Here is a 9,337-nt window from a genome sequence, read left to right on the forward strand (position 1 = left end):
CCAACTTAGATAAGAATTTTAATTCGAATTTTCGAGATCTATCAAACTCTGAAATCGACTATTTGCCCCCTAAAACCTGCTGAGTTCATGTATACGTCAACGGGAGAGGTCCAGGGACCAATTTGGACATGTTACTGGCCTTCCTGACATATAAGTTTTTTTTTCAGAGAAAAAAACTCCAATTGAGTTTAGTTGGATTCGAGTTTTTGAGTCTAAAATTTGTGCGAGTTTTAGATATTTGATTTCTTAATTTAATAACCCCCCAATCGAATTTCTAGTATGATCGAATTTAATAGAGTTAAAAAAATCATGGTGATTGTAAGCTGGAAGCACGGCACAAGAGAATGTGTAATATCTGCCGGACTCCTATTTGTTCCACTATTGCCTTAAAGGATAAGTAAACCTTTAAAATAAATGAATGTAAAACTGATGAGGGGGCTATTTTAAGTACTTTTGTAATTTACATTCATTATTTATTTTGTTTTTATTCCAGGATATTAAGGGATACATGTGCTGTTAATATGAATGAATTTTGTTACAACAGCGCCACCTGCTGTTCATTTTCCCACTCTGCTGACGCATGACTGTGCAGCCACGCACCACACAAATCACATCATAAAGTTCGCTGATGACATGACCGTGGTTGGTCACGTCAGCAATAATGACGAGTCACCATACAGAGAGGCAGTGTTGGACTGGCCCGGCAGAACACCGGGAAAAAACCTGGTGGGCCCTGACCCTCGTGGGTATAAAAATTTTGAAAAATGTTTCCGACAGAAAAGCGCCGATTGCGCATGGCGGCGTTCGATCGGCGCATACACACAGTTCGGAGCATCGCAGTGGGGGGGCGGCGGGCCCTGGACCAGAAGCCCCGGTGGGCCCCGGGCCCCCCAGTCCGACCCTGCAGAGAGGAGGTGCAGTGGTTAACCGACTGGTACAGAGCCAACAACCTGTCTCTCAATGTAGACAAAACAAGGAGATGGTTGTTGACTTTAGGAAGACTTGGAGTGACCACCTGCAACTGTACATCGAAGGCTCTAATGTGGAGATCATCAAAAGCACCAAATTCCTTGGTGTCCACCTGGCGGAGAACCTCGCCTGGTCCCACAACACCAGCTACTTAGCCAAGAAAGCCCAACAGCGCCTCTACTTCCTGCGCAAGCTGAGGAAATCCCATCTCCCACCCTCCTTACTCACAACCTTCTACAGAGGGACGATCAAGAGCATCCTGAGCAGCTGTATCACTGTCTGGGCTGGGAACTGCACTGTCATCATCATCATCATCATTTATTTATATAGCATGGAGCGCAAGACCCTACAGAGGATAGTGAAGACAGCAGAGAAGATCATAGGTGTCTCTCTTCCTTCCATCACGGACATTTACACCACTCGCTGCATCCGTAAAGCCACCAGCATTGTGGCTGATCCAACACACCCCTCACACTCACTGTTCACACTCCTGCCATCTGGAAAAAGGTACCGAAGCATTAGGGCCCTCACTACCAGACTGTGTAACAGTTTCTTCCCCCAACCCATAAGGCTCCTAAATACTCAGGGACCGGACAGATCTCTCTCACACACACACATCTGACCTTAATATATACCACAACGTTACACAGCCACTGTACGCCATTGTATGGATGAATAGCCATTGGATACAATTGTTCTCTATGAGCACATCTTCACTTTGTCATGTTCTTTATCATGTTCTTGCAACTATCATATCACAATGATACAGCCATCATTTCTGACGTTTAGCATTATTTACTTAACATATTACATCTGCTGAGTGTTGTCCTGTCCCTGCACTGTGCTGTCCTGTCTTGCAGGAGTTGCATATTTTTGCACTTGCACTTTTTGTCTGTTGTCCGGTACAGTGTGTTGTGTTGTGTAGCACCATGGTTCACCAAGGAACGTTGTTTTGTTTCATTGTGTCCTGTACAAACGTATATGGATGGAATGACAATAAACTCTTGACTTGATTCTTGACTTGACAAGTAGTCAAGGAAGTTGTCGGGAGAAAGAAAGAGGCTGCTCTGATGTTCTTCTGCTTAGGAAAGATGTGAGAAAGGTTTTTGATTTTTTCCTAAGCAGAAGAACATCAGAGCAGCCTCTTTCTTTCTCCTGAACTTCCTTGACTACTTGCTGGTCAGACTGGTGGGAAACAGACCAGCAGGTGGCGCTGTTGTAACAAAATTCATTCATATTAACAGCACATGTATCCCGTAATATCTTGGAATAAAAACAAAATAAATAATGAATGTACATTTCAAAAGTGCTTAGAATAGCCCCCTTGTCAATTTTACATTCACTTATTTCAAAGGTTTACTTATCCTTTAATCCAATTGTGGAAAGACCTAAAGCAATCTTATACATCATTATACAGAGATTATACATAATTCTCATCACTTCCTACCCCAGTGGAGCTTACAATCTAAGGTCCCTATTTTTGGAGTGAGGAAACCCATGAAAATACAAGGAGCCCACACAGGAGACCTTGCTGGAGGTCATTAAAGGGATACTGTCATGGGAAAACATGTTTTTTTTTTTCAAAACACATCAGTTAATAGTGCTGCTCCAGCAGACTTCTGCGCTGAAATCCAATTCTCAAAAGATCAAACAGATTTTTTTATATTCAATTTTGAAATCTGACATGGGGCTAGACATATTGTCAGTTTCCCAGCTGCCCCAGTCATGTGACTTGTGCCTGCACTTTAGGATGGAATTACTTTCTGGCAGTCTGTCTCCAACTAAATCAGTCTCAGTGGGACTTGGATTTTACTATTGAATGTTGTTTTTAGATCTACCAGGGAACGGTTATCTTGTGTTAGGGAGCTGCTATCTGGTTACCTTCCCATTGTTCTTTTGTTTGGCTGCTGGGGGGGGAGAAGGGGGAGATATCACTCCAACTTGCAGTACAGCAGTAAAGAGTGACTAAAGTTTATCAGAGCACAAGTCACATGACTGGGAGCTGCTGGGAAACTGACAATATGTCTAGCCCCATGTCAGATTTCAAAATTGAATATAAAAAAATCTGTTTGCTCTTTTGAGAAATGGATTTCAGTGCAGAATTCTGCTGGAGCAGCACTATTAACTGATTCATTTTGAAAAAAAACATGTTTTCCCATGACAGTATCCCTTTAATTGATTGAAATTGATGCCCTCTTTAAAGGAGTGGTTCGCTTTTAAGTTAACTTTTAGTATGTTCTAGGCTAATTCTAAGCAACTTTTCAATTGACCATAATTTATCCTATTTTTTTTTTATAGTTTTTCTTCTATGTCCAGCTTTTCTATGGGGGAAAATCTATAAAAATCAATGCTCTGTAATGCGAAACATTTATTAGTGGTGCTTGCGAAGCAAAGCATCACTACTGTTATCTTGCAAACTTATTTTTATTCTTCTTCCGTATGAAAGTTTGGCGCGTAACTAGTCCCGCACCGTTTGTCCTAGACCCATGAATGAGGTGTCAAATCGTGCGGCTTAATCGGGAATGGGGTGGTATGACTTTTCTAAGGGTGGGTGGTTAATTGCCCTTGCGGGGGCAATTAACCACCCCGAAAAGTCCATAGATTAACATTGAGGCCAACTTTTGACGGATTCTAGCGCAGAGAGGGAATCTTGTAGAAACGTTAAATTTACCACATTTGAAGAGGTTTGCGACCTGTGTCAGATGATACCCCACACGAGGGTATAAGTTTTACCCCGGGGCAGGAGAGGTCCCCAAATTTGCCCCATTGACTTATAATGGGGAATTTTATCGAATAATTAGTTTGTCGCAGACCCATGAATGAGGTGTCAAACCGTTCAGCTTATTCGGGAATGGGGTGTTGTGACTTTTCTGTCCTATTTTGGGACCCAAAAAAGTGAGCGGAGCCGCAAACAACCAATCAGATTTTCCCTATTGACTTCAATGAGATTATGTAAACAGCTGTAATTCTCACAGTAATAAAGCCAGAGCTCCCAAACTTGGCACCGTGGGTCACTGGGTGACTGCGGCCAAAATTTACAAAAAGTGGGCGGAGTCTACAACAGCCAATCAAATTTCAGCCATTCAATTAAATAGGAAAATTTTAAACTGCTGCCGCTCTTAGACGGTTAATGGCAGCCTCCTCAAAGTTGGCACAGTTGGTCACTGGGGGACTGGGATTAAAATTAAGAAAAGTGGGTGGAGCCAAAACCAACCAATCAGATTTCTTTGATTGGTTTTAATGGGAAAAATTAAGAAGGCTGCCATTCTCTCAGTATTGATGTCAGGGACCTTGAATATCACAAATGTGGTCGCTGGGGTTTCCACTTCAAGTTTAGAAAAAGTGGGCGGAGCCACCAACAACCAATCAAATTTCATTCATTGATTTTCAATAGAAAAAAATAGAAATGCTGCCATTTTTACACATTAAATGACAGCATTCCAAACTTTGGTATGTTAGTCACTGAGTGACTGTGGTTCACAATTAGGAAAAAAAGGGGCGGGGCAACAACAGCCAATCAGATTTCAGCCTGTGACCTTAATGAAAAATGATAAACTGCTGCTATTATCACAGTTTAAATGCTAGGTGTACCAAACTTGGCTCAATTACTCACTGGGTGACTGCGGTCAAAATTTAGGAAAAGTGGGTGGAGCCATAAACAGCCAATCCGTTTTCACCTATTGACTTCAATGTAAAATTTTTGATTACCGCCGTTCTCACAGTTTTAAAACCGGAGGCCCCAAACTTGGCACTGACCATGACTAGGTAACTGGGGTTAAAATTCAGAAAAATGGGCGGAGCTTAAGACAGCCAATCAAATTTTACCTAACGCTATTCAATGGGAATATTTAAATTCCTGTCATTCTTACACTGTTAATGTAAGAGTGCTCAAACTTGGTCCATTTGGTGACTGGGTTGCAAATTTTTAAAAGTGGGCGGAGCCAAAAATAGCCAGTTTGTTTGGATTGATTTCAATGGTAAAATTTGGTTGGCTTTAAATTTCACCGGTTTAATCCGGATTCTACCGACTTTGTGTACTCTCTAGGCACCAGGGGCGACTGGGCAAGACACCCAACATATATGGGGGGCCTGAGTTTTGCCACGGCAAGCACCACTCACATTTTCTTCAGGAAATGTACCTCTCTAGTTGTTATTGCTACTTTTTATTATTGTTCATATTCCTGCCTCTTATTCTAATCAATGCCTTGTTGCTGGGGTAATTTGGATCCTAGCATTCAGATTGACAATATTGCAAACTGGAGAGTTTCTGAATAAACAGGTTAGCTGTTTATTCAGCAGCTCTCCGGTTTGCAGTATTTTTAATCTGGTTGCTAGGGTCCAAATTACCATAGCAACTAGCTGCTATACAGCTAGGAATAGCAGGTGGTGCATTGCAGAGGGAGTTCCAGTTGCAAAATTCTTCACCCAGACCTGTGGGTGTTTATTTCAGCCACTGTCTCTTCCTAACTGTAACTGCTATTCACATAGTGAGGACTGAGGCCCAGGCAGTCGCCACCAATTTATTTTCTGTAGGCTGTCAGAGCATTCTGGGAGTTGCAGTGTTAACATATCTGGAGGGGGTCCAATTGCCCATCACTTTTCAATACATTATAGAGTTGTGGACAGATTGTAAGAGAAACCTTTCCTTTAGCCACTACAATCCACTGAAACAACAGCTCCCAGATTCCTTCAGCAAGATAATTGTACCCTGGGAGTTGTAGTCCAGCAAGATCTAGGGGCTGAAATTTAAGAAAGAGGCACATCCCAGTCCTAGGATACTGTAAGAGAATATACACCTTCTGAAAAGCAAAGAAAACCCTATACAAAATACAGGATAGTGATTCATATCCATCATACACTGTGCAACACTGATATCTAGGGGCCGATTCACTAACTTCGAGTGAAGGATTCGAAGTAAAAAAAACTTCGAATTTCGAAGGTTTTTTTGGGCTACTTCGACCATCGAATGGGCTACTTCGACCTTCGACTTCGAATCGAAGTATTCCAACTAAAAATCGTTAGACTATTCGACTATTCGATAGTCGAAGTACTGTCTCTTTAAAAAAAACTTCGACCCCCTAGTTCGGCATCTAAAAGCTACCGAACTCAATGTTAGCCTATGGGGAAGGTCCCCATAGGCTTGGCTAACTTTTTTTGATCGAAGGATATTCCTTCGATCGTTGGATTTAAATCCTTCCAATCGTTTGATTCGAAGGATTTAATCGTTCGATTGAAGGAATAATCCTTCGATCGTTCGATCGTACTATCTGCGCTAAATCCTTCGACTTCGATATTCGAAGTCGAAGGATTTTAGTTCCTAGTCGAATATCGAGGGTTAATTAACCCTCGATATTCGACCCTTGATGAATCGGCCCCTTAGTGTCTGATTAGACCATTTGCTAAAAGAACAGATAACACAAATGAAAGAAATAAAGGGCAACAATTTGTCACATAAAAGTGATTTTATGCAGTGCATGAATTCCAGGTAATAATTAATATCCTTATGTTTAAAAGTCCAGTAACATAAATTTTTCGCTGTTTCGCTAATTTTGCGGAAAATTCGGCAAAGCGAAATGGGAGAAATCACTACCCACAAACCCCTTACATATTATAATTACATACTGATAGGTATGTAAAGGATCAGTAACATAAATTTATTTTTTTTTAAAAAAAAATTTGTTAGTATAGAACGAAAAAAACAACACAAGGACAAATTACATTTTTAAATCTCTAAATCTTTATTAAGAAATAACTTAGCGAAACTCTGCTCGTGCTCCTATTCAGAAAAGGCGATCCATTGAACGGCGCTCAATTGCTCCTACCTGCCTTCCTTATTGGAAGTGGAAGAAAGCCCCTATTCTGCACACTGCTCTTGCAATGCTCCCTGCTTTTGTATTTGTCACCTTTAGCCATGTGCTTTCCCTTCCCAATTCCCACTAAATGTGTTTGCCAGATATGTCTCACGAGGACTCCAAACAAAGCAGTTTAAAAGGTAAAATAAAAAAACATTCAAGTGCATAAATAACCGTATAAGTATAATCTCCTTTATTTGCCCTTATGTATGGAAGTATCATAAAGCCATATAAGTACTGGTGTCTAGCTCCATTTTTTTGGGGGGTAAAGTCCAGAATTGGAAAGTAAAAAAAATAATTAATGAAATATACAAAATCAAAAAGAAGCAAAATGTTATTGAAAGATGATCTCTTACCAGGGTAACCCCCAAGTCCAAGGGTTTGCCAATTTTATGGGAAAATACAAAGAATTCAAATGTAGTAAGAGGTCATCCTGTAGTAAAGCAGTAGCCAAAAAAGTTTTATGAAAGTAAAAAAAAACTCACTATGAGTAAGTGCTCACTATCAAGCACGAAACGCGTCAGGCTTACACATGTCCTTATTAAGATTTTTTTACTTTCATAAAACTTTTTTGGCTACTGCTTTACTACAGGATGACCTCTTACTACATTTGAATTCTTTGTATGTATGGATTCCCATGATTGGTACAGAAGAACTTAACAAGAAGTGTCCACTAGGGGGCAGTCGTAGGTAATATCTGAATTCAATGAGCTGTGGGAACTAATATCCTACACAAAAATATCCTACACAAAAGGTATGGAAGGGATGAATCCAAGATTCGGTTCACGATTCAGCCAGGATTCTGCCTTTTTCAGCAGGGTTCGGATTAGGCGGAATCCTTGTGCCTGGTTGAACTGAATCCAAATCCTAATTTGCATATCTAAATTAGGGTCAGGGAGGAAAATCACATGACTTTTCATCAAAAGACAAGGAAGTAAAAAATGTTTCCCCCACTTTTCCCTTGCCTAATTTGTATATGAAAATTAGGATTCGGATTCGGTTCAGGGATTCGGCAGGAATCCCAAATAGTGGATTTGGTGCATCCCTAATTGTAACCCCCATGGTCCCCTTTATTATTGCCATGCAGGCTGCTCCCAAGGTGCAATTCTTAGAAGCTTCTAGAATGTAGTGCAAGGAATCACTGTATACTGAGTGGGTGGTCGGTGGGTGGCAAGAGGGTTTCCCCTGAAACACCCCATAACTTGTATGTCATTCAGAGGTGCTGGGGACCCCTTAGCTCTAGCACAATTGTGCAATGGTAAGTGATCACAAGCTCCTTATCTGTGCCCGGCATCTTACCATAACCACCTTAGCTCACATATATAAAGGATTCTCATTGCTATAGTTCCACAATATATATAGGACAGTGAGCAGTCACCTGGGTGCCACCTATTGCTCTGGGCCTCCCTGGGAAGGGCAGTGGCAAAGTCTGTGACCCCCAGTTCAGAGAGGACTTCTAACCCCTTGTTGGGTTTGCTACCCACTATAAATCACTTGTTACTGAGGAGGTTTCACCTACAAGGAATTTGGCCGGGACTTGTGTATTTATTTTATAAGTAGTCGAGCATCCTAACATTTACTTAACTGCTTGGCATCCCTTACTCAGACACACCTCCATGCAACAGTTTCCCTTTAGTGGAAGCATCTCTTGTGGACCAATCTGTAGTCACTTTGCTTGGGAGTTGCCCTGGAGGACTAAGTCCACACTACTATGACTCCTAGTTGGAGCTCAATACTGCTCTTGCTAACCTGCCCTGTCTTACTCATAAACTCCTATGAGTTCTTGGAGCCCCTGTTCCCCCACTTCTCAATGGTTGCTGGTCTCCTAAGATTACCAGGCTTGGTACTGGTCCTTATCCTCCAAGCTTCTATCACATCCTTCATACTAGGTGGAGACCAAAGAGAAAGAGAGCCAGATGCTCCCTCCCTTTACATAAACTATGGACAGAAACTAATCACAAGATCCCAGACCCAGTTGGGGGATCTCCCTCCCACAGGACATAGGTGACAGAACCTGATCTTCCTAAGCAGTAGTGGAACCATTTGGGTCATCTACAATAATACAGTAGAACTTGCACTCTAAATGATACTGAAAAGTTTTGCTGTGGATTTCTCAGTTACGGATCTCTGCAGAAAACCTTGGGTGAAGTAGGGCCAACCGATGCTAAGGGGTCCTTGTGAATAAAATCAGGGGCTGATAAAGGGAAATATAACTTTTTTTTTACTAAATAGGATTTAGTTTCCACTTACTAGGACCCAACGCCAACGCCTATCTACCTGTGCAAATGTGAGAAGGACGAGCCATATTGCTGGTGCATTTGAAGAGTTCCGCATAAATGGTTGGCAGATAATATACCCCATGGGCCATAGGCCTGAGGCTACAGCATTGCAACTATTAATGCATCATTGTCCTGATTTGCTGCATTGGATCCCAGGGGGGTTTGTGTTGGGGGGTGAGGGGTACTAGGTTAATTCATTAATTCTCTTTCGTTTTATTTTTGTTGTTGTCCATGCAA

This window comes from Xenopus laevis, chromosome 7S, assembly GCF_017654675.1.
Source record: "Xenopus laevis strain J_2021 chromosome 7S, Xenopus_laevis_v10.1, whole genome shotgun sequence".
Lineage (NCBI taxonomy): Eukaryota > Metazoa > Chordata > Amphibia > Anura > Pipidae > Xenopus > Xenopus laevis.